Genomic DNA, 22,042 nt, shown 5'->3' with positions numbered 1-22,042 from the left:
TCCACATTAGCAGTTGAAGTCATAGCAACAATAGTAGTGGTAGAACATCCAGCAATAGAAGCAGCATTATCACGCTCAAGAAATATTAAACATGGTGGCTCAAAGTCTTCCTAAGCGAAACTGATCTGTTGAGCACGGAGTGACTCTTTCTCCTTTTGAAGATCTTCATCAGCCGATCTCAAGTTCTCAAGCTCTTGCTTCCTTTGAAGATAATCATAGGAGAGCTTTTCATGAGTAGTTGAGATCGTATCATGACGACTTTCAAGTTCCTCGTACTTAACGTGAAGATTTTTAATGTCTTCAATTAAGGACTGAGTTCGAGTCATTTCCATGTCCAACATGTCATCGCTTTTGTCTAGCAACTTTTGAATATGTTCCATGGCATTTTGTTGCTCTATTGCAATTTTAGCAAGTGTTTTGTAGCTAGGTTTAGATTCACATTCAGAGTCATCTTCACTTGATGTTTGAAAGTAAGCATCGCGTGAGTTTACCTTGGCACCACGTGCCATGAAGTAGTAGGTAGGAGCAGAGTCATCCTCATCATTAGCATCAGTGTTGGTGACGAAGCCATTATCTTCAGTGTCGAAGATGGATTTGGAGATATACGCTGAAGCTAGAGCCAGGCTTGCCACGCATGAATCAGATTCCTCTTCAGACTCCACCTCTGCCTCCTCAGATGCAGACTCCTCTGAATCCATCTCCTTGCCAATAAACGCACGAGCCTTGCTGGATGAGCTCTTCTTGTATGATGAAGACCTCGACGAAGACTTGGAAGAAGACTTTCAGGATTTCTTCTTCTTCTAGTCATCAGATTCATATTCCTTGCTCTCCTTCTTCTTCTTGGTCTCATTATCCCACTGAGGACACTCAGAGATGTAGTGACCATGTTTCTTGCACTTGTGGCATGTTATCTTCTTGAAGTCATGTGAGGAAGCTTCATCGTTTCTTGAGCTGGATCTTGAGGACTTTCTGAAGTCTTTCTTCTTGGTGAACCTTTGAAACTTCTTCACAAGCATAGCAAGCTCCTTACCAAGGTCTTCAGGGTCCTCGGAACTATAGTCAGATTCTTCTTCAGATGAGGAAATGACCTTTGCCTTCAAAGAACGAGTTCGGCCATAGTTGGGACCATAGATATCTCTTTTCTTAGATTGCTGGAACTCATGTGTGTTGAGCCTCTCAAGTATGTCAGACGGATTGAGAGTCTTAAAGTCATGGCGTTCTTGAATCATCAGGGCCAGGGTGTCGAATGAGCTATCGAGCGATCTCAGAAGTGTCTTGATGCTTTCGTGCTTGGTGATCTCAGTGGCGCCGAGTGCACGAAGCTCATTGGTGATATCAGTGAGGCGATCAAACGTGAGATGGACATTCTCATTGTCATTTATCTTGAAGCGGTTGAAGAGGTTGTGGAGAACACTGATCCTTGAGTCTCTCTGGGTCGATACGCCTTCGTTGACCTTGGAGAGCCAGTCCCAGACTAGCTTCACAGTTTCTAGAGCACTCACACGACCATACTGTCCTTTGGTCAGATGACCACAGATGATATTCTTGGCAGTCGAGTCCAGTTGAATGAACCTCTTGACTCAGCAGCAGTGACACCTTCACCGACCTTTGGAACGTCGTTCTTGACAACATACCAAAGGTCGACGTCAATGGCTTCAAGATGCACGCGCATCTTATTCTTCCAGTAGGGGTAATCAGTGCCATTGAAGACAGGGCACACAGTGGAGACTTTGATTATCCCTGCTGTCGACATAGCTAAAACTCCAGGTGGTTAAACCGAATCACACAGAACAAGGGAGCACCTTGCTCTAATACCAATTGAAAGTGCTAGTTATCGACTAGAGGGGGTGAATGGGCGATTTGTATGAATGTCTTCAAAACACGGGGGCTTTGAAGGCAAACGATAGAAATGAACCTATTGATATGCAGTGGAAGGAAGACTACACTAGACAAGCCATAGTCAAATAAGCAATGAAGTGAAAACACAAAGACTATCAGCAGCTAGGTAGTATGGATCAGGATGGAAGATAGTATGAAGCCAAACAGTAAGGAGTCTTCACTTAGTGAAGTCAATCAGATCATACAGGCACACAATGACTTCACGAAGACAGACTGTAAAGTAAAGGAAAGTGAAGGATAGAACCAGTTGCTTGATGAAGACAAGGATTTGGTAGACTAGTTCCAGTTGCTGTGACAACTGTACGTCTGGTTAGGGAGGCTGAGATTCAACTCAAAAGACCGCGTCTTCACCTTATTCCCCTTGATCTAAGGACACACAGTCCTCTCCCAATCACTCTAGTAAGTCTTCAAGGTAGACTTCCAAACCTTCACAGACTTTGCTCACCGGCGATCCACAATGACTCTTGGACGCTTAGAACGTGACGCCTAACTGGCTGGAGGATTCACAGTCCTCAAGTGTAACAAGTCTTCAGGCCACGTAGACAGAAAGACTTCAGTGATGCCTAACACTCTTTGGCTCTGGGTGTTTTGGGCTTTGTCCTCACAAGGATCTCTCTCTGAAATGCTTCGGAGGTGGGTTGCTCTCAAAAGACAAAAGCCGTGTACTAAATCTGAGCAGCCACCAATTTATGGTGTAGGGGTGGGCTATTTATAGCCAGGAGGCAACCTGACCTGATTTGCCAGAAATGACCCTAGGTCACTAAGGAACTGACATGTGTCCAAGGGTCAGATTTCAAACGCACGTGGCAGCTTGACTTGGGCTACAAGTAAAGCTGACTCATCCAGCTTTGGATAAGATTTGCTCTCATTGTCTTCGCTCGAAGACATAGGATTTGGTTGAGCATCACACACTCTGACCTTGTTCACTTGGACCCCACTTAACAGTACGGTGGTTCCTATGACTCAACAAAGAATAAAAGGAAACAACAAAACAACTATGTCTTCGTACTCCATAGTCTTCATGCGATGTATTCTCATGTCATAGTCTTCAATGTGAATCTCTTCACAGACCACTATTGTCTTCAATGTCTTCACATATTTTTAGGGGTCATCTCTGGTAGGTAAACCGAATCAATGAGGGACTACTACTTGTGTTATCCTGCAATTCTCACAAACACATTAGTCCCTCAACCAGGTTTGTCGTCAATACTCCAAAACCAACTAGGGGTGGCACTAGATGCACTTACAATCTCCCCATTTTTGGTGACTGATGACAAACTGGTTGAAATTTTCAACGGGGATAAAAGTATGTGAAAGTTGAGAATTATGGCATTGTCTTCGTAAGTAGAAAAAGGCTCCCCCTGAAGATGTGCATATAAGTAGTTTGCTTTTGAATGCAAATGCACATGGCAGGTTTTACTTTGTGGAGATTCTTTTCAACTTATGAAGACAATTCATCATGCATATAAAGATATAACAAAGATAATGACATGCATAATGAAAAATGGGCATCCGCGGAATGACTTCATGTGGAATTTATCATCGCATCACAGAGTAGTAGAAAAAGTAGTAGACGACCATCGAGTTTAAGTGTTACAACCTGAAGAACCAGATGTATCAAAAGACGAGAGTTGTAAACACTTGGCAAAAATAGTGCAACCACCCATAAGGACCCGCTTGAATACTATCAACTCATATGCTTCTCCCCCTTTTGTCAGGAATGACCAAAAAGGTTTGAAGACATAGAGTATCTACTCGTTCCCATTAGGAGTAGATGAAGGTGCAGGGTCGACGCTGGAGTTCGGTGGTGCAGAGGGCCCTGGTGCAGTGGCAAGATGAAGTGAAGCCATGGTTGGTGAAGTGGCATCGTCTTCTTCGTCGACGACTCTCGCAACAACAGTTGCAGCCGAAGATGAATACTCAGAGTCTTCTATGGAAGGAGTCTGACACCAGCTTGCATTCTATGGAGGCCTGGAATCAAATTTGAAGCCCTCTGCGAAGCCATCTTCGCGAAGATCTTCTTCAGGGCATAGGAGTCTGAGACTCTTCCAAGACCTTTGACATGCTTCATGGGCAACGAATGATTTCTTGGTGGCCAAGTTTCTAATGTGATTGACGTCCACCAAGATACTATGCATCTAACGCTTTAGCCAGTCATGATTCTTGTCCTGCTTCTGATGTAAGGCCGCAAGAAGCTCTCGATCATTGAGAACATGGGAATGCTTCCAAGGCCTTGGAGCTATTGTACTGTCAGTGGCTTCGGTGTTGGCACGGTGAGGCACATGTATATTGCCAACCAGAGGATAAGCAGGAGTTGCAACATTGGGGACATGAATGCCTTCTATTGGCTGTGTGAAGCTTTGATGATCAACATTGTGAAGATATAGTGGCTCCTTGGCATGCTCTAGGTAGATGGCTTCGACGGACAGATCAAGCTCAGGCAGAAAAACAAGATGGTTGCGCACTGAGGGCTAATAGTCAACAGTAGAGTGAAGCTTGATCAGGCGCATCACCCATGGAGCATAAAACTTCAGGCCAAACAGATCAATCCCAGATGCAGCAAGTTGTCTGATGAAGAAATCCTGGGTGTTGAATCTGATGCCATTAATGATGTAAAACACCAAAGTCTTCATGGCTCCTTCAAGTTTGGCTTTAGCAGTGTATCCCTTGATCGGCCATAGATTATGCCTCGGAATGTGATAGACTATGCGGGGCAAGTATTCGAGGTCCTTGATGAAGAACTCCTTGGGATATTCATCATCTTGAGGCAATGGCTTCATCGTGCTGAGCATCTGACTCATATTTGGTTCAGGCCACTGAAAGATACTCTGCAGTTCATTATTGTGAAGCTGACAACCAGGCTCATACAAGTCACCTGGAGTGGGTAGGGAAGTAAGCTCAATAATGTCTTGAGCTTTGGCTTCATGGTGCACATCGCCTGACATCCACTCAAGGATCCATGTCTTCGGATCCCTGTTGTGGCCACGAATGTGAAGAGTGGCATAGAACTGCAGCAAGAGCTCTTCATTCCAATGCTCCTTGTTAGTGAAGAACTATAGAATACCAACCTCCCTGAAGCAATCAAGGGCTTCTTCCAGACAGGGCAGCCCAGCAATGGCTTCACAATCAAGATGCATGTGTTGAAAGATTCGCTCTTGATTGTATAGGATGCATGAGTAGTAGTTGTGCTGCTGATAGCTCCAGAAGCAATCAGAAGAGGTCTTGGGCTTCGAGTATGGATTCTTGGCATTGTCAAAGAAGGTATTGTGTGCCTTGAACCTGTTCACGCTGAACGATCCTGGGGAGGTTGCAACTCCTGGGAGCCTTGGCAACTTGGGCTTTGGCTTTTGAACTTGTGGCCTCTGCTCCACATGATAGTCATATTGAGGTCCGGGAGCAGTGGGAGGCACCGTGACGGGCCATTTCACAGTGACCAGCTCTCCATGATCAAAGGCATGTTCAATTGTGTGAGGCCTTGGAGATGGAGCAGTGGCTTCAGCTTGCACAGTGGCTTCAGCTTGCAGAGTGGCTTCATGTTGAACTTGAGCTTCAGGCAGCACATTAGCTTCAGATTCCACATTGGCTTCAGACGCCATATTATCTTCAGGTGCCACATTGTTGTCAGGCGCCACATGGTCTTCAGCCATGACAGTGTCATTGGCTTCAGCATCAGTGTTTGTGGCCGCCTCGGTAGTTCCAACCTCCGTTTTTTCAATGACAGGAGGATCGGGCACAGACTCATTCTCCTCGAGAATGACTGGTTCAGTAGGAGGGGGTGTAGCAACTCCATCTTCTTCTATTATTTCTTGATTGTCATTGGCTGATGCAGCCGGGATGTCTTCAGCAGTTTTTGCTTCAGACTCGGAGACATTCACAGTTGGGGTGGATTCAGGAAACACTTGACGTGCTACTGAGTTGTGTTGCACTTCCCCTTATGAAATGCTCGACATGGTGACCTGGGGCCTGGGGCCTTTGCGAAGCCTGTGGAAAGCGGGCAACGCCTGTGGAGATGGAGTGGTCTGTACCATGTAGCTATCATCTTCAAGCACCGGAGTGGTGACTTGAGGTGTTGGAGTTCTGGGTGTGTCTTTATGAATGGGGGTGTCTTCTTGAGGGAGATCTACCCACGAATCATCCTGAGCAATTGGCGTCAAAGGACGACCAATGCTGATGAGTTCGCTGTTCGTAAGAACAGGGATGATACCAGTTGATGCTCGAGTTGAGGAAGGACTTTATCATCTTCAACATTGTCTTCACGACCAATGTCTTCAGCTATGATGGGGTCAACAACTGGAACTTCTTCATCTTCAGGAGCCTCTGTGAAAGCAGGCTCATGGATCACAAGTTGACGCTCTTGGTTGGTGGAGGCCGGACGGGCAACAGAAATGGGCTCAACCACAAGGGGCTCAGAGGCCGCAGCACACTCTTTCTTTGAAGACTTATTCAATTTCTTCTTTGATGGTGCATCATCAGATGCATTCTTGTGCTTGTGCTTCCTGGCATCAGCTTCAGCTGCCCTGGTTTTCTTCAGTTCTGAAGCTGCTGAGGGGACCTTAGGCTTCGAGCCTGTCATGCTGGCAGGGAAGACAATATGAGGTTCTTCCTGCCTTGGTGCTTCAGTTCGGACTACAGCAGGCTTCTTCTTTTGTTTGACAGCCATCTTGGGGTCAATGCCAGGACGCCCAAGAGCCTTGCGTTTCTTAGCCTCATTGTGTGCTTGAACACATTTCTCTGCGAAGTATTTCATCTGCTCTCTTGAGCCTTTAGCTTCTTCATGTTTCTTGTGAAATTGTTCCTTGAGCTCATGCAACATCTTCTTGAAGCTTTGAACATCAGCCACGCTGAGCTTTGCCATGTTCTTCTTGAACTGCGCCTTCTCATAATCAATCTTGTTTTTCAACTCAACGATTTTCTGAGCAAGGGCCACTTCATTTGCAATGGCTCCATGGAAGGTGAAGTTGATGTCCACAGGAAGCTGAAGATCATCAATGACGATGCTCGGGTTGTCAAACCATTCATCAATGAAATTGTTTAGTATATCCACATCAAAGAGGGGCAGATCGTTGAAGATCTCTGCCTCTTGCTTGCTCTTGATCAGCATCTCAATGGCTTCATCACCAAAGTCTTCGTCACTTCACAGATCAATGGTGTTTTCCTCGTTCTTGAGAACGACAGCGGGAGTCAGTTCATGCCCAGAAACCTTCATGGGTTTCTTCTTGGGCTTGTCCGTCTTCTTGGAGACACAAGAAAGATCTTCAGATTGCACACTGGGTTTAGGAGGTGCAGTTGCCAATGGTTTCACACGCAAAGCTTTTGGTGGGATAGAGGGCTTCGTAGTCTTTGTCTTCTTCTTCTGCGGCTTTGGTGGAGCTGGCGCTTCGTCAGAATCTACAGCATTAGTTGAGTGCTCCACGTGGCCCCCTGTATAGCTATGTGAGTGAGAATTCCATCGAGGTTGTAAAAGGGGCCGATGACATTTGGATTGGCATCACGGGTACCATCAGCCCTTGGAGCAGATGGACTAGGGTTGAAGTCGAGTACCAGGTCCTTCTTGTTCTTGACAGCAGACTCCTTGGCAAATTGATAATTGCGCTTGAAGAGATTGTCGTCGCGACACCATAACAGTGATGATGGGTCGGCATTCTCTGGCTGTGGCCCTCGGAATATGCAAGGGTAGAAGTCTTGAGCAATGGCTTCAGACTTGGACTTGGGCTATAGATTTCTGTATAAAATATCTCCCCAGGGGCCCTTGATGGCGTTCTTTTCAGCATATTCACGGTCACAAATCTGTATTTGTACCATTCCTCAGCCCAATATCTTCGAATCCATTTGATTCGGGTCTTGCGCTCGCCATAGGTTTCCTCTAGGTCTGTCTTATACATTTCAAACAGATTAGGAGGTAAATCCTTAGCTGTATCCCCACGACGCTGCCTACCGCCCTTCCTGGCAGATTTTTCAGTTGCCATGAGATTCAGACTGAAGGGCTTCAGAACTGTGAATGGCTTCCTTTTGCTGATCAGACACAAACTGGCTTCAGGAGAGTTGATGTGACGCTACAAAAACTCTGCAAATGAATGCAGACTATGAGAACCAAGGGATTCTCCCACGGACATGTACCTGTGACAACATTAAGGTGCGAGGGAGGTGATACGTCTCCAACGTATCTATAATTTTTGATTGTTCCATGCTATTATATTATCTGTTTTAGATGTTAATGGGCTTTATTTTAGACTTTTATATTATTTTGGGGACTAACCTATTAACTGGAGGCCCAGCCCAAATTGCTGTTTTTTTGCCTATTTCGGTGTTTTGTAGAAAAGGAATATCAAACGGAGTCCAAACGGAATGAAACCTTCGGGGACGTGATTTTTGGAACAAACGTGATCTAGAGGACTTGGAGTGGATGTCAAGAAATGAACGAGGCGGCCATGAGGCAGGGGGGCGCCCTCCCCCTCGTGGGCCCCTCGTGGCTCAACCGACCTACTTCTTCCTCCTATATATGTTCACATACCCCGAAAACATCCAGGAGCACCACGAAACCCTATTTCCACCACCGCAACCTTCTGTACCCAAGAGATCCCATCTTGGGGCCTTTTCCGGAACTCCGCCGGAGGGGGCATTGATCACGAAGGGCCTCTACATCAACTCCATGGCCCCTCCGATGATGTGTGAGTAGTTTACCTCAGACCTTCGGGTCCATAGCTAGTAGCTATATGGCTTCTTCTCTCTCTTTGGATCTCAATACAAAGTTCTCCTCGATTCTCTTGGAGATCTATTCGATGTAATCTTCTTTTGCGGTGTGTTTGTCGAGATCCGGTGAATTGTGGGTTTATGATCAAGTGTATCTATGAACAATATTTGAATCTTCTCTGAATTATTGTATGTATGATTGGTTTATCTTTGCAAGTCTCTTCGAATTATCAGTTTGGTTTGGCCTACTAGATTGATATTTCTTGCAATGGGAGAAGTGCTTAGCTTTGGGTTCAATCTTGCGGTGCTCGATCCCAGTGACAGAAAGGGAAACGACACATATTGTATTGTTGCCATCGAGGATAAAAAGATGGGGTTTATATCATATTGCATGAGTTTATCCCTCTACATCATGTCATCTTGCTTAAGGCATTACTCTATTCTTATGAACTTAATACTCTAGATGCATGCTGGATAGCGGTCGACGTGTGGAGTAATAGTAGTAGATGCAGGCAGGAGTTGGTCTATTTGTCACGGATGTGATGCCTATATACATGATCATACCTAGATATTCTCATAATTATTCGCTTTTCTATCAATTGCTCAACAGTAAAAAATTTTCACCCACCGTACTACTTATGCTATCTTGAGAGAAGCCACTAGTGAAACCTATGGCCCCCGGGTCTATTTTCCATCATACAAGTTTCCAATCTATTTTATTTTGCAATCTTTACTTTCAATCTATATCATAAAAATACCAAAAATATTTATTTTATTATTATCATCTCTATCAGATCCTACTCTTGCAAGTGGCCGTGAAGGGATTGACAACCCCTTTATCGCGTTGGTTGCGAGGTTCTTATATATTTGTGTAGGTACGAGGTGACTCATGCGTGGTCTCCTACTGGATTGTTACCTTGGTTCTCAAAAATTGAGGGAAATACTTACGCTGCTTTACTGCATCACCCTTTCCTCTTCAAGGGAAAACCAACACAGTGCTTAAGTGGTAGCCAGAAGGATTTCTGGCGCCGTTGCCGGGGACATCTATGCCAAGTCAAGACATACCAAGTACCCATCACAACTCTTATCCTTCGCATTACATTATTTGCCGTTTGCCCCTCGTTTTCCTCTCCCTCGCTTCAACCTTGCCGTTTTATTTGCCCTCTTTTTCCGTTCCCCTTCTCTTTTCCAATTTGCCTCTTTTGCCTGTTTCTTGTTTGCTTGTGTGTTGGATTGCTTGCTTGTCACGATGGCTCAAGATAATACTAAATTGTGTGACTTTGCCAATACCAACAATAGTGATTTTATTAGCACTCCGGTTGCTCCTCTTACCGATGCTGAATCTTGTGAAATTAATACTGCTTTGCTGAATCTTGTCATGAAAGATCCGTTTTCTAGCCTTCCTAGTGAAGATGCCGCTACCCATCTAAACAACTTTGTTGATTTGTGTGATATGAAACGGAAGAAAGGTGTGGATAATGATATTGTTACTCTTAAGCTATTTCCATTTTCGCTTAGAGATCGTGCTAAAGCTTGGTTTTCGTCTTTGCCTAAGAATAGTATTGATTCATGGAATAAGTGCAAAGATGCTTTTATCTCTAAGTATTTTCCTCCTGCTAAGATCATCTCTCTTAGAAACGATATTATGAATTTTAAGCAACTTGATCATGAGCATGTTGCACAATCTTGGGAGAGGATGAAATTAATGATAAGTAATTGCCCTACACATGGATTGAATTTATGGATGATTATACAAAAAAATTATGCCGGATTGAATTTTGCTTCTATAAATCTTTTAGATTCGGTCGCGGGAGGCACTTTTATGGAAATCACTTTAGGAGAAGCTACTAAACTCCTAGATAATATTATGGTTAATTATTCTCAATGGCACACGGAAAGATCTACTAGTAAAAAGGTGCATGCAATTGAAGAGATTAATGTTTTGAGTGGAAAGATGGATGAACTTTTGAAATTGTTTACTAATAAGAGTGCTCCTAATGATATGTCTTTGTCTACTTTGATTGAGAATAATAATAAATCTATGGATGTGAATTTTGTTGGTAGGAACAATTTTGGTAACAACGCGTATAGAGGCAATTTTAATTCTAGGCCATTTCCTAGTAATTCCTCTAATAATTATGGTAATTCCTACAACAATTCTTATGGAAATTATAATAAGATGCCCTCTGATTTTGAATCTAGTATTAAAGAATTTATTACTTCGCAAAAGAGTTTCGATGATTTGATTGAAGAAAAATTGCTTAAGATTGATGAGTTGGCTAGGAACGTGGATAGAATTTCTCTTGATGTTGATTCTTTGAAACTTAGATCTATTCCACCTAAGCATGATATCAATGTGTCTCTCAAAGCTATGAGAATTTCCATTGATGAGTGCAAAGAAAGAACCGCTAGGATGCGTGCTAAAAAAGATTGCTTTGTGAAAGCGTGTTCTTTTAGTTTCCATGATAATAAAGATGGAGATCTAAAAGTAATTGATGTGTACCCTATTAAATGTTTGTTTTGCAATATGAATCTTGATAATGATGGGACTGGAGATGAGTCAACTTTAGTTAGAAGGCGACCCAATGATTCGGAGTTTTTAGATCTTGATGCAAAAATTGATAAAAGTGGGGTTGGAGAGGTCAAAACTTTAGATAGCAGTGAACCCACTATCTTGGATTTAAAGTAATTTAATTATGATAATTGCTCTTTGATAGATTGTATTTCCTTGTTGCAATTTCTGCTAAATTCTCCACATGCTTATAGTCAAAATAAAGCTTTTACTAAACATATCTTTGATGCTTTGATGCAATCTTATGAAGAAAAACTTGAGTTGGAAGTTTCTATCCCTAGAAAACGTTATGATGAGTGGGAACCTACAATTAAAATTAAAATTAAAAATCACGAATGATTTGCTTTGTGTGATTTGGGTGCTAGTGTTTCCACGATCCCAAAAACTTTGTGTGATTTGCTAGGTTTCCGTGAATTTGATGATTGTTCTTTAAACTTGCACCTTGTGGATTCCACCATTAAGAAACCTATGGGAAAAATTAATGATGTTCTTATTGTTGCAAATATAAATTATGTGCCCGTAGATTTCATTGTTCTTGATATAGATTGCAATCCTTCATGTCCTATTATCCTTGGTAGACCTTTCCTTAGAACGATTGGTGCAATTATTGATATGAAGGAAGGGAATTCCAATTTCTGTTAAGGAAAGGCATGGAACACTTCCCTAGAAAGAAAATTAAATTACCATATGAATCTATTATGAGAGCCACTTATGGATTGCCTACCAAAGATGGCAATACCTAGATCTATCTTCGCTTTTATGCCTACCTAGGGGCGTTAAACGATAGCGCTTGTTGGGAGGCAACCCAATTTTATTTTTATTCCTTGATTTTTGCTACTGTTTAGTAATAACTAATTTATCTAGCCTCTGTTTGGTTGTGTTTTTTGTGTTTAATTAGTGTTTGTGCCAAGTAGAACCGTTGGGAAGACTTGGGGAAAGTCTTTTTGATCTTGCTGTAAAAAACAGAAACTTTAGCCCTCACGAGAATTGCTGCCATTTTTTACTGGAGAGTAATATTTAGTTAATTATTTTTGCAGATGATTAATAGATAAATTCCTCACGTCCAGAAATTTATTTTAGAATTTTGGGGTTCCAGGGGTATACGAAACCTACAGATTACTACAGACTGTTCTGTTTTTGACAGATTCTGTTTTCCGTGTGTTGTTTGCTTATTTTGATGAATCTATGGCTAGTAATAGAGTTTATGAACCATAGAAAAGTTGGAATAGAGTAGGTTTAACACCAATATAAATCAAGAATGAGTTCATTACAGTAACTTTAAGTGGTGGTTTGGTTTCTTTTACTAACGGAGTTCACGAAGATTTTCTTTTAAGTTTTGTGTTGTGAAGTTTTCAAGTTTTGGGTAAGGATTTGATGGATTATGGGACAAGGAGTGGCAAGAGCCTAAGCTTGGGGATGCCCAAGGCACCCCAAGGTAAAATCCAAAGACAACCAAAAGCCTAAGCTTGGGGATGCCCCGGAAGGCATCCCCTCTTTCGTCTTCGTCCATCGGTAACTTTACTTGGAGCTATATTTTTATTCGCCACATGATATGTGTTTTCCTTGGAGCGTATTGTATGATTTGAGTCTTTGCTTTTTATTTTACCACAATCATCCTTGCTGTACACACCTTTTGGGAGATACACACATGAATTGGAATTTATTAGAATACTCTATGTGCTTCGCTTATATCTTTTTGAGTTGGATCATTTTTGCTCTAGTGCTTCACTTATATCTTTTAGAGCACGGCAGTGGTCCTATTTTATAGAAATAATTGATCTATCATGCTTCACTTATATCATTTTGAGAGTCCTTTAGAACAGCATGGTAATTCACTTTGGTTATAAATTTTAAATGCTAAGAGAAGTTGGATGCTTGATAGATGGTTTTGAGATATAAAGGTGGTAATATTAGAAGTGTGCTAGTTGGGTAATTGTGAAATTGATGAATACTTGTGTTAAAGTTGGCAAGTACCGTAGCATGCACGTATGGTGAACGTTATGTGACAAATTTTAAGCATAGGGTGTTCTTTGATTGCTTTCCTTATGAGTGGCGGTTGGGGACGAGCGATGGTCTTTTCCTACCAATCTATTCCCCTAGGAGCATGCGTGTAGTGCTTGGTTTTGATGACTTGTAGATTTTTGCAATAAGTATGTGAGTTCTTTATGACTAATGTTGAGTCCATGGATTATATGCACTCTCACCCTTCCATCATTGCTAGCCTCTTCGGTATCGTGCATTGCCCTCTCTCACCTTGAGAGTTGGTGCAAACTTCGCCGGTGCATCCAAACCCCGTGATATGATACGCTCTATCACACATAAGCCTCCTTATATCTTCCTCAAAACAGCCACCATACCTACCTATTATGGCATTTCCATAGCCATTCCAACATATATTTCCATGCAACTTTCCACCGTTCCATTTATTATGACACGCATTATCATTGTCATATTGCTTTGCATGATCATGTAGTTGACATCGTATTTGTGGCAAAGCCACCGTTCATAATTTTTTCATACATGTCACTCTTGATTCATCGTAATCCCGATACACCGCCGAAGGCATTCACATAGAGTCATATTTTGTTCTAAGTATCGAGTTGTAATTCTTGAGTTGTAAGAAAATAAAAGTGTGATGATCATCATTAGAGCACTGTCCCATGTGAGGAAAGGATGATGGAGACTATGATTCCCCCACAAGTCGGGATGAGACTCCGGACGAAAAATAAGGCCAAAAAAAAGAAACAAGGCCCAAAAAATGAGAGAAAGAGAGAGAAGGGACAATGTTACTATCCTTTTTCCACACTTGTGCCTCAAAGTAGCACCATGATCTTCATGATAGAGAGTCTCTTATTTTGTCACTTTCATATACTAGTGGGAATTTTTCATTATAGAACTTGGCTTGTATATTCCAATGATGGGCTTCCTCAAATGGCTTAGGTCTTCGTGAGCAAGCGAGTTGGATGCACACCCATTTAGTTTCTTTGATGAGCTTTCACATATTTATAGCTCTAGTGCATCTGTTGCATGACAATCCCTACTCCTTGCATTGACATCAATTGGTGGGCATCTCCATAGCCCATTGATTAGCCGCGTCAATGTGAGATTTTCTCCCTTTTTGTCTTCTCACACAACCTCAATCATCATATTCTATTCCACCCATAGTGCTATGTCCATGGCTCGCGCTCATATATTGCGTGAAAGTTGAAAGAGTTTGAAAAGGCTAAGTATGAAACAATTGCTTGGCTTGTCATCGGGGTTGTGCATGATGAGAGCATTTTGTGTGACGAAAATGAAGCATGGCCAAACTATATGACTTTGTAGGGATAAGTTTTCTTTGGCTATGGTATTTTGATAAGACATAATTGCTTGATTAGCATACTTGGAGTATTACTATTTTTATGTCAACAATAAACTTTTATCTTGAATCTTTCTGATCTGAACATTCATGCCACAATAGAGAAAAATACATTGAAGAATATTCTAGAAAGCATTCCACATCAAAAATTCTGTTTTTATCATTTACCTACACGAGGACGAGCAGGAATTAAGCTTGGGGATGCTTGATACGTCTCCAACATATCTATAATTTTTTATTGTTCCATGCTATTATATTATCTGTTTTAGATGTTAATGGGCTTTATTTTACACTTTTATATTATTTTTGGGACTAACCTATTAACCGGAGGCCCAGCCCAAATTGCTATTTTTTGCCTATTTCAGTGTTTCATAGAAAAGGAATATCAAACGGAGTCCAAACGGAATGAAACCTTTGGGAACGTGATTTTTGTAACAAACGTGTAACGCCCGAGACCGTTGCGCCAGATGTCTTCCAGTTATTCGCCGTATTTTGCCATGTCATTCGCTTGCATGTTGCATCTTGCCATGTCATCATTGTTTGCATTGCATCGTGCCTCTTGCCATTTTGCATTTCATCATAATCATCATGTGCATGGTCATATTCATGCATGTTACATTGTTGGATGCTCCATGTATGATCATGCATCATCACCTCCTCCTTCCTTCTTCTCTCTTTCATTTTGGCAAGTGACCTTTTTCCCCTTCTCCATAAATGTTCTTTCTTTTCCTATAAACCATACACATTTCCTTCAACCTCTCTGCCAAATTTAAGATCCTTTGGAGTTGTTTTGGTTAGGTTCAAAAATGCCTCGAGTTTGAATCATATTTAAACTTGTTTTATTTTTCTACCTCTAAAAATGTCCAAACAAATTTTATCAAATAGGGCATGAATATTTTTATATTTCTCATACACCTCTCCTTTTCCCCTATGCTTTTCTCTTTATTTTTCTCCTTGAAGAAAATTAGGGAAAAGGAAACAGCGGCTTAGGCCAGCCGTAGCCCAATTGGGCCTCTCCTTCCGCGTCGGCCCACCTAGGCCAACTCCCGCGCCGGCCCACCTAACCCTCTAACCCTAGCCGCTCAACACCTCCACCCCTCTCGTTCCCATCCGCCGCCACCCAATCCCGCATGCATCGAGCGAGGGAGAGCCCCGCTCGATCCCCTTCTTCCTCGAGGCTCTCCCCCTCCCCCTCTCGATCGATCTCTCCCTCACGTAGCGCCTCGATCGGTCCCCACTCTCTCCCGATCCTCTCTTCTCCCCTGCTCGCGTCGCCAGAGAGGAGCGGTCTCTCGCCCCACCCATGCACGCAGGAGCCCCCGCGCTCGATCCCCGTCATCGCCAGCGCACCTCGCCGCCCCGTCCCCGCATGGCTCCATCCTCATCGCCTGCAAGATCCGTCCAGCGAGCGTCGCGGTGTTCCTCGTGCTCATGGCCTCCTCCTTCCTCCGGCGCCTCAAGCTCCATGTGCCTGATCCATGGCCTCCCCTTCCTCTCGTCGCGTTTTCTCTCGCTGACGTCCCATCTCGCAGGGTTGCCGCTGTCGTCTTCGGTAGGAGCAGGAGCTTCCATGGCCATTAGCCCGCAGTACCAGGACGACCCCTCCCGCCATAGTGACTTCGCATCCCGGCCTTCTCGTTGCTGCTACCTCCTTCGCCTCAACCTGCCGGAGATTGCGCGTGCCGCTGCAAGTCCCTCGATCGTGCCGGCCACCAGAGCTGTTGCTGGCCGACGCCTCCGACGTGCGCCTGAGTCTCCTCGAGCACCTCCCTGCCTTGTCCAGCTGTTGCGTCGTCATGCTCCAGCGCCGTCTCGAGCTCTTCATCCTCGACCTCCATGTCGTCCCGGAGTCTCTCGTCGCTGCTGCACGGTCCAGCCTCCGGCCGTCCTCGCCACCATGGCTTCCTGACCTCTTCACAGCACGTGTGCCGCAGCTGCCTAGCGCTGTTAACGTCAAGACGGTGGTCACCATAACCATGGGTGCCAAGTTCCTCTTCCGGAGTCGTCAAGTGCACGAGGACCCCGGTCCCGAGAATGACTACCACACCGGAACGCCAAGTACATGGATACACCGAGTTTCTCTCCGAATGTGTGTATGACTACCGTAGCGCCGAAGACCTTGGATGCTCAAACGAGTACCGAACAAAACGCCAAGTACCACTATCGCCGAGTACGACTACTTCCACGATGATACGAGAACAACTACCGTCGACCCTCGAAGCCTCCGTGGACGTCAAGTCCCTCGCCATGATCCCGGACATCTACGGAAAATTGTGCAGCTAAGAACGTGAACGACTACAGCCGCCAAGATCATGATTACCTCTACTGTCGTGATGTACCCCTACTTACACTACCGAACATCCCGAGAACGTCTACTTCCCCTACACCGCATCGAACTTGAACCCCTCTGTCGGTGTCAAAACCGGCGGATCTCGGGTAGGGGGTCCCAAACTGTGCGTCTAGGCCGGATGGTAACAGGAGGCAAGGAACACGATGTTTTACCCAGGTTCGGGCCCTCTTGATGGAGGTAAAACCCTAAGTCCTGCTTGATTAATATTGGTGATATGGGTAGTACAAGAGTAGATCTACCACGAGATCAAGGAGGCTAAACCCTAGAAGCTAGCCTATGGTATGATTGTTGTATGATGAAGTTGTCCTACGGACTAAAACCCTTCGGTTTATATAGACACCGGAGAGGGTTAGGGTTACACAAAGTCGGTTACAATGGTAGGAGATCTTGAATATCCGCATCGCCAAGCTTGCCTTCCATGCCAAGGAAAGTCCCATCCGGACACGGGACGAAGTCTTCAATCTTGTATCTTCATAGTCCTGGAGTCCGGCTGAAGGTATAGTCCGGCTATCCGGACACACCCTAATCCAGGACTCCCTCAGTAGCCCCCGAACCAGGCTTCAATGACGACGAGTCCGGCGCGCAGATTGTCTTCGGCATTGCAAGGCGGGTTCTTCTCCAAATTCCGTGTACCTGCTGAATAATGTCCGATTTTCGTAATGTAGTGCACCTCGGCTTCCACGCCCAATAATGGCCGTCTTCCATGTGTTAAACGAATGCAAAAAGTCGGGGTGTTTTTACATTCACACCCCTAGCCGCATAAATGAGCCGCCTATTTAATGGGATGGGGATTCGGATCCAAACCACACCTTCTCCTCCCTGCGAGTAATCATCAGAGTGCCTCTAGCAAAGGTCCATTCCAACATGGCCAGCCGTCGCAGCTCCTCCTCTCGCCCTTCCGGTTCTAAACCTGGAGACTGGGAGAGGTGCTCCGTCCCGCACAGCGAGCTAGTGTCGCTTTAGGCCAAGGGATTTCTCCCTCAGGCCTATATGCTCCCGGTTCGAGCCGGACTCGCCACCTATAATGGTGGAGAGCAAGCAGAGAGCACCCCTAATCCCTCCAAAGGAGAGCGGGTGTGCCTCGTCCCTTATCTAGTAAGAGGACTTGGATTTCCAATTCATTCATTTCTCCGTGGGCTTCTGGAGTTCTACGGCCTCCAGTTGCACAATCTCACGCCCGCCTCTATATTGCATATCACGGGCTTCGTCACCCTTTGCGAGCTATTCTTGGGTGTTGAGGCTCACTTCACGCTGTGGAAGAGGTTATTCTGCCTGGTGCCCCGCTCTCAAGAGGGGTCTATATATCAAGTGGGCGGAGCCGAAGTGTGGCGTATCACCGGGACCGGATATCTATCCAGAACCCCAAAGAAGGTGTCCGAGGACTGGCCTTTGGAATGGTTTTATATAGATGATTTCCCGCTGTCGGATCCTATCCGGGCCGGTCTCCCCGAATTCAATAGTGCTCCCTTAAAGAAACGCCTAAGCTGGCGTCCGCGAAGCTCTCAGAGAGAAGGCGACAGGGACGTCCTTCACCTGATGGGTCGGATAAGACTATTGGCTCATTCCGGACTAACCATGATTGAAGTCATGGCCGCATGCATTATGCGGGGGGTGCAGCCGCTTCAATATAGAGGCCACCCCATGTGGGATTTTAACGGGGAGGATGACGCCACCCGTTACGGTCGTAAGGGGCCCGCCTCAGCTGCCGCTCTAGTAAAGATCTTATCCTCTTTGTACAAGGGAGAAGAGGAGGAATTCCTCCGCGTCAACCGGCAGGGCGGATTTTCTATGTACAACCCTCCGAGTTGGGTAAGTGAACAATTGTGCTTGCGCATCCGTTTTATATTCCCATGATTAAATATGTGGTCTTCCGATTTCAACGCAGGAACTGCGTCAGGAAGTAAAGGATATAAATAGTCGTCCCCCCAGCCCGAGGATCCAGAATGGTCCCTCGATCCGGACTCCGAAGAGGATCCGGACATATCGGTGGAGCTGATTGACGGGGTGTTTTATCAGCTAAGCAAGGACAATACCTTGGTGGCCATTACGGCTGATTACCCAGGGTTAATCCCGGCCTCCCAGGTAACAGAGAGAGGAGTCTCATCCCCTTGAGAAGGAATCCATTATCACGCATTTCAGTTTTTCTGACAACGACCGTGTTTTGCAGGGGAGGTTTCCGAGGCGGGAGGCCGAACCTGCGGCGGCTAGCCAACGAGGGGCCGCAGGGCCCCGTGGGGTAAAAAGGAATGTAGTCCGGACTGAGACGCCGGCGCAAAGGTATAGCGCACCCTATTTTTCCCTGGTGTTATTCCTTCAGGGCATATTAACGTTTGTGTTGTCTTCAGGATGAAGAGACCTCACCGGACTACATCCGGAGAGGTTGCCAATCGCGCCTCCACCAGCCAGGCTCCAACGCCTGGCCCGGAAGCGGAAGCGAACACAAGGCGCGCACCGGACGCTCCTCCGATAGAGGATGCGGATAGGATGTCTGCCACCAATTCCGAGGTGGAGAGTGCCATGAACCACATGCGTTGCCGGACAGTTCTTCGCGACGCTTGTTTCTCCCAAGAGGCATTAGATGCCTTCCATTTGGGAGATGCGTACCTCCGTGCCGCTCAAAATGGTTTAGCCAGAGCCACGGAGCAATATGTAAAAGACATACGGGTAAGAATTTTTTTGGTAAATATATATATATATACCAGTAGCCCCCGAGACTTGAAACAGTTAGAGTAACTGATTTAAGGATCATTTGTTATGCAGGTTCTCACAGAGAAGAATACCGTACTGTCCCAGGAGCTGGAAAAGTGCAAAGCCCAACTGGAGGCCGCACTAGCCGCGGCAGGGGAGCCCAAAGAGACCCCCTCTGGTAAGATACACTTCGAAAGATTAGTATCTTGTGAAGTGCGGCGTGGGTGTAAATCTGGCAAATCATATTGCAGATGGCGCCGGACTGGATCCGGAGAGGCAACAACTCTTACGCCGGCTAAAGGCCGGTGAGAGTATGCTAACAAGGGTGAGGCGGGAGAAGAATGATCTTCAGGATGCCAACACCAAGCTAGACGTTGAACTTAAAGATGTTCGTGGCCAGCTGTCGGACTCCACTAAGGAGAATCAGCGGCTTCGACGCGGCATATTTAGTAAGTGCTTAAGCGAATCTTTGAAAGAAAAGAGTTCGGCGAGGAAGTCGACTAATAGAGTAATGTCTGTAGGTATGCTAACGGGTCGTCCTGCAGAGGAGATGCCCGGTTCTACGGGTGACCTTCTTCCCAAGCTCTTGCAACTGCATGAGCGAGTTCGGCAGGCGATGCGAGGCGTTGCCCAAGCCTTATGGCCTTCCCACTCCATGCCCGAGGGCCTTGGAGAGCTTTAGGAGAAGCTTAAGGGAGCTCGGCGGCGCTTCCGGTTGTGGAAGATATCGGCCTGCCGACAAGGCGCTAGGGAGGCCTGGGCCATGGTGAAGACGCGGTACACGAAGTCCGACCCAAACCACATGGCCGAGGTCGGACCTGTGGGGCCTGACGGGAAGGAGATCCCTGTAAGCTTAGTGTACGGCCAAGTAGAATTGGCCGCCAAGTATTCCCAGCAGGACTGTAAGTTAGACAGCCTGTTAGATGGTATTGAAGAGGAATACAATCAGTCAGAGTGACTATGTACTTTTTAATTGACATGTGTAATGCCTTCTAGCCGGATTGTAGATCGTTTGTCGTTGCCGACCTTTTCGCTTCAACCTCAGGACCTGACGGTCCGGAGTGTGTCCGAATACCCTACCGGTTATGTAAGAACCGGGTTATGCATGGAGACCAGGCGTAGGGGTCATTAGTGCTTTATCAGACAAGTGCCCAACTAGTTATGTTATATTACATGGTTAGTAAGAAACATCTTCCAGAGAGAATAGTTCCGTTAGGGGTTCCTTTCTCTGGGAGGCATGCCCTAAAGTGCATGTCCGGACTGCAAACGCGGGAAAATCATCTGGGGGCATATATATATAAATAAGTAAAAAAGGTCATCTTTTAGTTCACCGACCGAATATTCCCTTAAGAACGCTAGCTTTCGGCTTCACCCAGTCTGAGGTACACATCCGGCTGATTCGGCAGTAACAATCGCAGAGGTGCTCCCTTTACCACCTAGCCGAACAATCGGGAACGTAGGGGTAAGCACAGGAGCCAAGCAACCCAGCTTGGCCAAAACTTAAGTCATATCGATGCATATAATGGTGAAGAAAAGGTACATGCGGAAGTTTGACACATGTGGTGGGCATGAAGCCCGTATAAATAAGCTTCTGTTAAAGAAGCCCCCAGGTTTAATGAGCGCGAGTAGCACGTCACTTGAGGAGCCTTTAAGGGCTATAAAAGAAAAAGGGGGGAAGGAGAGAAATGTAAGACAGAAAATGTAAAAAATGGACAGAGGAAGGAGACAAACACGGAGTCCGGCGCTAGGCATAGAATCTTCGGAGACGGGCTGTGTTCCATGGGTTCGGCTTGAGTCGGTTATCCGACGCATCTCGCAGGCGGTATGCTCCACCAGTCAGGACTTCGTCGATTATGAAGGGACCTTCCCACTTGGGCTTCAGCTTGTCCTTTTTCTTGTCCGGTAGGCGTAGAACTAATTCGCCAACGTTGTAGTTTTTGGCCCACACTTCTCTGCTTTGATATCTTCGAGCCTGCTGTTGATAGAATGTGGAACGGGCTTTTGCCATGTCGCGCTCCTCCTCTAAGGCGTCCAAACTGTCCTGTCGATCGAGCTCGGCTTCCCTTTCTTCGTACATGCGCACTCGAGGTGAGTCATGAATTACGTCGCAGGACAAGACTGCCTCTGCGCCATACACCATAAAAATGGTGTGTATCCGGTGGTGCGATTCGGCATGGTCCGCAGCCCCCAGAGTACGGAGTCGAGCTCCTCTACCCAGTGCGTGTTAGATTCCTTTAGGGACCGCACTAATCTGGGTTTGATGCCGCTCATGATGAGACCATTTGCACGTTCGACCTGACCGTTAGTTTGTGGGTGATAGACGGAAGCATAATCGAGCTTAATGCCCATGTTTTTGCACTAGAGTTTTACCTCATCGGTCGTAAAGTTCGTGCCGTTATCGGTGATGATGCTGTGGGGGACGCCATAACGGTGTACGACCCCGGATATAAAGTCTATCACAGGTCCGGATCCGGCCGTCTTAACA

Source organism: Triticum dicoccoides, chromosome 2A (genome assembly GCF_002162155.2).
Source record: "Triticum dicoccoides isolate Atlit2015 ecotype Zavitan chromosome 2A, WEW_v2.0, whole genome shotgun sequence".
Taxonomy (NCBI): domain Eukaryota; kingdom Viridiplantae; phylum Streptophyta; class Magnoliopsida; order Poales; family Poaceae; genus Triticum; species Triticum dicoccoides.
The sequence above is the reverse complement of the archived record's forward strand: the minus strand, read 5'-3'. Positions refer to the sequence as shown.